This window comes from Papaver somniferum, unplaced genomic scaffold, assembly GCF_003573695.1.
Source record: "Papaver somniferum cultivar HN1 unplaced genomic scaffold, ASM357369v1 unplaced-scaffold_125, whole genome shotgun sequence".
NCBI classification, from domain to species: Eukaryota; Viridiplantae; Streptophyta; class Magnoliopsida; order Ranunculales; family Papaveraceae; genus Papaver; species Papaver somniferum.
In genome coordinates, this window is record NW_020621603.1 from 8,651,321 (window position 1) to 8,659,640 (window position 8,320).

Below are 8,320 nucleotides of genomic sequence, written 5' to 3' on the forward strand. Positions count from 1 at the left end.
TTGACGATTACCATGTCTCTATTAATCTTTCCTACATTTTGTAATTTAGGTCACATCTTAATTTAACAATATCTTTAGGAGTTACAAATATGTTTATTGTTGAATTAAGATAACCTAAACTCCAGGTTCAAGGAAAACAAGTTATTTTCTTGATGTACATTATCTAAATCTAAAATGTGAGATAATTTCTAGATATATATGTGTGTTAATTGCACTTGAGGCTTTAACTAGTTTTGTAACTTTAGGCGTTGCTGGTGTTGGGAGACAAAGGTTAACACATAGGCAATTACTAAATAACATGGTTCTCTCTATACTTTCTTTTGGATCTTCATCGATCGTTGGGGCTTTGCTGAAATATGGAGTTATCAGTGTATCAAAAAGAAGGGGAACCATAGTGTATTGAGGGTATAGATCATCAGTGCTGGAGATCATGACTTGGATCAACCGCATGAGTATTGTTTAGACTCTGCTTCACATGACTGAGGTGCTCAAACATAAATTTTCTAAATCTTTACTCAATTGAAAGATGGGAAATAACATATGCTAGGGACGGGTTATGGGTATATCCTCTATGTGTGGGAGAAAAGTGCATGATCAGATATTTTTTGGGTTGCCAAGCTAAACGTCTCTCGCAGCTTTTAGAAAAGTCCTTAGCGTCCCGATACGAGCGAGTCACCTAGAAGGGAGATATAAGTGACTTTTGAGATAAATAATTCAGCTTAAAGCTAATTATAATTGGGCTGAAGGTCGTAGTGCACTTTCAGTAAGTAATGAAAGATAAGTTTGTCGCATGGTAGAAGGGAGTATAAGGTTGAAATTGTTGTTGCAATGCCTGTAATTTTTTATTGGATGTAATTCACAATCGGAATGAATGATTTTTCTTTTTGTTCGTTTTATTCTTAGTTTGGTTCCTCTTAGTATTAGTTCATCTATTTACATCTCGATCATGGTTTTTGTTCTTTATTGATTGGTATATCTTAATATCCATTCATATACATCGTATTTCGTTTGATAGTAGTAGAGAAAGTAGATTTTAGAATTTATCCCCAAACGACTGCTGATGTTTATCGTTGTCAGTGGCATCTAAACCGGTTATATTAGCAATTTTATCCCAGGAAATTTTATAATTATGGTTTCATGTTAAAATTAACATAGGTTGATCATGGTGCTTAGAGACATTGATATCGATTTCGAAAAAAAGAATTTCGTGGTGATTTAATAAAACAATTTGTTATCCTCTACCATTTTTTCCGTCAACCAAGCTTCATGTCACTATATAAACACAAAGAGTAAGGAATGCCTTCAATGAGATAATGGATTTCGTGATTTCAAAAACATATTATTATACAATTGAAAGATTATAATACTTAAAATAATTAGGGATTCCATGTGCAAAATGTATTGCCTAGAAAATGTAAAAAACTATGGGAATGTCTTGTAAATACTTGCTTGAATATAATTGGAATTTAAGCTTGGATTTACATGTTATTTAGAAAACATTTGTTCTGAGTTTCAAAGACAGAGCATAGACTTCGTGGTAATGTATCTGTTATGATTTTCCCATACTTTTATTTAACTTTTTATTTGTAAGTCTATATAAGTTAATGACAACATTACCAAAGATTTCTAAGTACGTGTTTTGTTTTTTTACTTAATGCCTTTAGGAGAGGGATAACAAAGAAAATAAAACTAGCAAAATTACTATTCAAAATGATAAGAGAAAGAATATGCTTAAGATCAGTCCTGGTTCGGATAGAGGGAACGTGGAATGAAGTTAATTAACAATAAGCTAGGAAAAGTGTACAATTTGGAGATGATTCTGATAGATTCATAGATAATAGAACAATGTAAAAGAATATTAGAATAATTATTATTCATAGAGTGCATAACAGAACATTAAAAAAAATAAACAGAATATCAAAATACTAAATGCATGCTTCGATTAAACTGAAAAATACTTTTAGTTCAAGGAAAAAGACAAGGATAAGAAAATCATTCGAATCCAACCGTTTAACAAAAAGTCATACCATAGAGATTTTAGACCGGTACTTGGTACAAGAAAATTCTAGGTGCATGCACTCACGAGCATAACTCTCCTGGATCAACAAATGCCAAGATACAAATTTATACTATCGATTTTTTCCTCACTTAGAGATATAAAAATTTAATAGGTAATAGAAAACAATACAATAAGATAAAAATAATAATTATGAGCTCCATATGATAGTATATGTATGATAATTAGAATATCTATACGGGTGATTCTTTTCTGCAGATTTTGCTGGAATCTTGAGGGGCTTTCCAAAAGGCCAGATGAAGCGAAAGAAAAACATAACAAATACTCGCAGATTTTTTAATAGAAAGTCATAGTGAAATTTAGATGAGAGTAATTCTATGTGAGATTTGACCAACCAACTAAGTGATTCTAGAGCTAACATCTAAATTGAGCATATTTGACAAATGGAGCTTAACAAGTGATCATCACCCAACTAAGTGATCCTAGAGGTTAGGATAACATTTCAATGGATATTAACAAATGTGAATGATCGTAGGAGAGATCCTTCTACAGTCCAGTAAATCTACAAGAGTATGCATATATATAAATCTCGGTGTATCGTTCGTGGAAGAATACAAGAATATGTAAATTATGAAAAATGCATGCTTGAATTGATCAACTGAATATGTAATAAATATTTTGACATTGACAATAAATCTTGGCGACTGGAAGTGTAAGTTGGAGGAACTAAGCGTTTCGAGAATTTCAGACAAAAAAAAAATGATGTCCGAAAATCATACAACACTAAGAAAAGTACTTAAAATTTTGCATAGAAAGAAAAGATTATGGTGAAATATCTGATAAGTAATTCATTTTAAATTATATTTCGAAGCAAAAACATTTTTATAAAATAATATCACATCAAATATAGGGTGCAACCTTTATAGTAAAAGGAAAATTACAGGGATTCAACCAGAATCTCAGCAGTACTACATGGTTGTCCAGGATGCAAGGTAAAACATGTGTAATCATAGAGGTCAAGCTATGATACTACAGATGTGCGGTCATAGTGAAGGCGCACCAATACCATGGTAACAAGTAGAGAATTCAAGTGATAAAAGTCAAACGTCATTTTTTTTATTATTATATATTATAAAAAACAACGTTAGAGATAACAAATATTTAATGATGACTATATATTCCAAATAATAGTACAAGACGGTGAAAATTGTGGTATAATCACAACGACAGAACCGATGACTTAAATAATTATAGATAATGTTAAGAGTAATAAAAATGACGACATTGTCAACGTTGGATGTACCTGAATGCTACATTTTAAATAAATAAATACAATTTATGAAAGCATACTACTTCTTAAAGAATATGTTTGATTTATAGGAAAACGAACAACAATGCACATATGATTTATTAGGTACAGTAGGTAAATTACTGGTTTTAGACTCACACTTGAAGAAAAAAACTTTTTCCATGTACGTCTACCTGCAAATGACATATTTCATTATTATAGTGCCTTGGAAGGAGCAGATCTATTGTGTTTACTTACGAATAGAGATGGTAGATAGAATAAAGTGTTTAATCCTGAACTCACCACTTTCGAAACATATTATTTTTCTCTGACACAGTGTCAAACTTTGTAAAACAAAAAACTAAGTCGTGAAATTTATAAATTAAATGTATTTATTAATATATTGAATGGTAATTATACCTCAGTATATTATACAATTTCTAATTCAAGCTCAATTTTCAGTGAACATATACCAATGTATTTATTAATATATTGAATGTATTTATTAAATTAAATGTATTTATTAATATATTGAATGGTAATTCAAGCTGATGCCCAGTTTCAGTGAACATATACCTACGCTAAAAACATGTACAAGTCCGGTATAATTAGAGCTTCCTTTTTCTTTCCCATGTTGATTTATAGCATACTCTCATAGTTTACAGGAAAATAGGTGTTTTGTAATTCTCATATGCCCTGATGGTTTGGTATGAACAGTGATTGATCAACCACCAATATTTGGAAAAAATTTCCTCTTTGCAACTTGAACAAAATTTTGGCTATAACGCATGATATAAAAGTACTTGATCGCCATTTTTAGTTGCCATTATAAAAAGTATACAAAGAAAATATATTTTAATATTTTAGCCGTATAGAATAACTTGATCCTATTTATTAAAAATAATCAAACTAAGCACAAATTTTTGAAGAAGTTTTAATACGTCTGGAGAACGGGTGCGGGGCGAATCCCCACTACACTGAATCGGAAATTTCCATTGATCCCGGTGCGTATCACGGGTTACGTACTAGTTTACATAATTACAATATATTCTAGTTTTTCGAGTTGGGAGGGTAGTACAATATGCGCTCATGCATGTACAACGTTTGGGTTGGGCATGGATTGGGAGGGTTGGATCTCTGCTTCCACCAGTAGAATCACTAATATCTGTCTCAATACAACCGTTCAATGCTTCACCACCAGGACCAATAATATTCAAATACTCACAAACTTCATACATATCACAAATAACTCTAAACTCCACTTTTTGAACACGCAAATTTCTCATATCACCACCATCAACTTTGAACACTACCGATTCTCTACGAAAATAGATTTCCTTACCACCATCGTCAGAGGTTATATAACCACAACAACCACAACAACTTTTTGGATCAAAGGATTTCACTTCACCTTCCATCTTAACATCTCTAGGTGAAGAAATTCCTCACTCTTTGACTTCAAATCTTCAACAGAAAACCCTAGAATGTAATCTAATAAAGTTGGTGTTTCCATCCCTGAGGAAAATAAAACTAAAGAAGAAGAACACCGATATGGGAATAAGACTTAATATGTACTCATTGTAGTATTGTTTCAACGAGGCACATCACATCACGTTGAAGTCTCCACACGAGTGTTTGAAGAAGAAATTCGTACGACTGTATTACGGTCATGTATACTGAAGTGCCGCATGCAGCCATAGTTGGACAGTTCTAACAAAACAAGGATTTCATTAGCATGTACAGTAAAACCGATAGATCATTAACTTTGTGGCTGCTAGTTTTTATCAATTTAGCGAAATATTAAATTATTGATAAATTAATATGTTATTAATATATTGAAACATGCCAACTTAAAGTCAAGAAATAAACATATAAATCATTATAATAACAAATATGCAGAGATTTCACTTTAATTCAATTTTTTTTAAATTATTTGTGGCATAATATGAGATAACATATTGAATATTACGTGTATGAATATATTTGCATGTTATAATAAAATAATAAGAAGAATAACACAACAAAAACACTTGAACTTGGACTATAAAAAATTAAGGATAAATTCTAATGTTGTATAAATATGAACGAGAAACAAGTAACCTTTGATTAACAAGGCATCCATATAGTGTCATTAGAATGAAAGGGGGGATGGGGGAAATTTTTTATTATTATAATGATTATTAACTTATATATTAGTTGGGCCCTATTAGAAACGTAAAACTTTTATTATCTTATAAACTTAGCGAGGTCATCAATTTAGCACACTGGCCTATGTCGTGACTGATAAAAAGCATTATTTCAGCGAAGTTATTAACTTATTGCGGATTAATTTAATGAAGTTCTACTGTAAATGTCATGTGTATACTTTGTAAATGTTATGTGTATACCGAAGTTGGTTGTGTTCATTTTTCGGTGTTTTCGATAAATGGGTTAGTTTGTAAGCTGAGAGTCGCACAATTAATTTGGATTACATTTTTTTTTGATAAGAAAATGAATGATTAATAATTAAATCGGACTAAAAAGTTATTTTTCGTATTTTATATGTCGTTCACTCATAGATTGAGTTCTTGCATACTTTGTTTCTTTATCAGCAACTCCGTTTACATCTCTTTTAACACGAGAGCACTTCCAACTAGAAAAATCCTTAAGTAAACTACCACATTCGTGGATCACACTATTTGTTGCCCAACTTATTCTCCCTAATGGACCATTAATAGATGTACGACTTTAAAATTGTCACCTTCCAAGTGCAGATCTTTAATGCCCTTTTTTAGCCCATTTAACAGCCTCAAGCGTCGTTATTGCTTTTATTTGTTCTTCATTTGTCCAAATAGTTTGCATTCCTTCTTCTCCAATGAATTGACCATCAATATTCCTTAGTACAAGTCCAATTCCAACAAGTTGAGACTTATGTATAAAGCTGACATTAAAGTTAAGTTTTATGTCAGAACCACTTGGTGGATACCAAGTTATAGTCTCATTAGTAACCATTCCAGAGCTTTTAGTTGTAACTGCATTTTCTATTTTTGTGATATAGTTCCTCACATAAACAATGAGTCCATATGGTCTGAATTGAATCTTATCAAAGACTACAGAGCATATAATCTTCCATATGTACCAAAGAATACAACTGATAACTCTCAAACTTTCCTTCATAAAATTTTCATAAAAATTGTTAAAGTTAAATAGATTTCTTAACCACTCATTGAAACTATCGTTCCGTAGAATACATGTGTTAGAGGGGTTCATAGCGAATCAGATCGTGTGAGTAACAATGCAGTTCACAAATGAAAGTTGCATACTTTTATTTACAGTACCACATAAAGGACATATAACATTAGTGTTAGGAACATATTTAATAATCTTATCTCTTGTAGGTAAATAGTACCGAATGCATTTCCACAAGAAATGAAGAACTTTAGGAGGTAGTTGAACACTCCATATTCTATTCCAAGGAAAACTATCATTAGTAGGAGTATCATTTTGTTGAGATTCATAAAGCGCAACATTAATTATAGGCAGACTTAACAGAAAATATCATTCCTAGTACCTGTCCACATAATTTTAATTTGATCTATACCTAAATTAGGTATTCTTATTCTATTTATGGGTTCAACTATATCAAGAGTAAAAAGAAAATTAAGCGTGTTCAAATTCCAACTTTTGGTATCATTATCAATGAGTTGATGAACTTTTGAATATTTGAAGAGGCCATGGTACCAGGTACATGTTTACCTAAGGCAGGGACCCATATATCCTTTTAAACGTGTATATATTTACCATTAGCAATCTCCCAACAATAATTTTTTATGACTATAGCTAAACCTTTACAAACACCTCTATTTACACTCACCGCATTAGGCAGAGGGTCGCAATTGAGAAAATAATTGTGTTCTGAAATCTGATACCAAAGAGCCTGATCATCCTGCAAGAATCTCCAAGCTAACTTAGTCAATAAAGTAAGATTAAAGATAGCTGATTGTCTTATATTAAGACTACTCCTATGTTTAGAATATGCTACATAAGTCCATTTTTTAAAATAGATACCCTTAGTATTATTATCTTGCCATAAATTTTTTATATGAATAGAGTCCATTCTATCAGTTACCTTCTTAGGCATTAGAAAAACAAACATTTCATGGGTAGCAAGATATCTAAAAATAGTCTAACACAGGATAGTTCTAGCAGGTTGATTGAAGTGCTTAGATTTCTAAATAGACATCTATCATTATCAAGCATACCAACAAAATAATCAACTTTTTTAGTTTGTAACAGGATAGTGACTCCAAGATATTTGTCTCGAAGACCCATTTTATTGATATTCAAGATATTGGCGATAGCCCTTATATTATTGCTGTAAGTTTTGGGGATAAAATCTAGCATGGACTTGTCAAAATTGACAGCTCGACCAGAAGCTTTGTTAAAACTTTATAAGATGCATTTTAGGTTACCTCTTTAGGATTAGCTCTAGTGATGATCAGGATGTCATCTGTAAAAAATAGGTGTGAGACAGAGGGGCATGAAGGCCTATTTTTGACTACTTTGATGCCTTTAATAAGGTTATTGCTTTCACCTTGTATAAGAGCCCTAGAGAGTAATCCATGCATAATATAAAAAAGTTTGAATGAATTATATTAACTAGTAAATCTTTGTTTATGTTGCGATATTATCATACAATGTCAAGTATATCCGGAACATCGATCTTTTTTCTTATACACAATCGATTTCTTTTCAATTATTTTACAAGTACCGACAACCCTCCATGAAATTCTGTAATTCTTGTAATCAAGTATCTAAGTATCAATTTATGTAATTATTGTAGCCAAGTATCTTAGTACCAAAACTTGTTGCACAATTTAGTTATCATAAATCATAATTACGGACCATGACTATCTACACTTCTTTTGGTTTTGGAAACCTACATTTGGTGAACAAGCTTTAACTAGTAATAAATTATTCTATCCAAGAGGGTCAAGTTCAGTTTTATAGTCTTGGAGAATAGATACCTAGTTTCT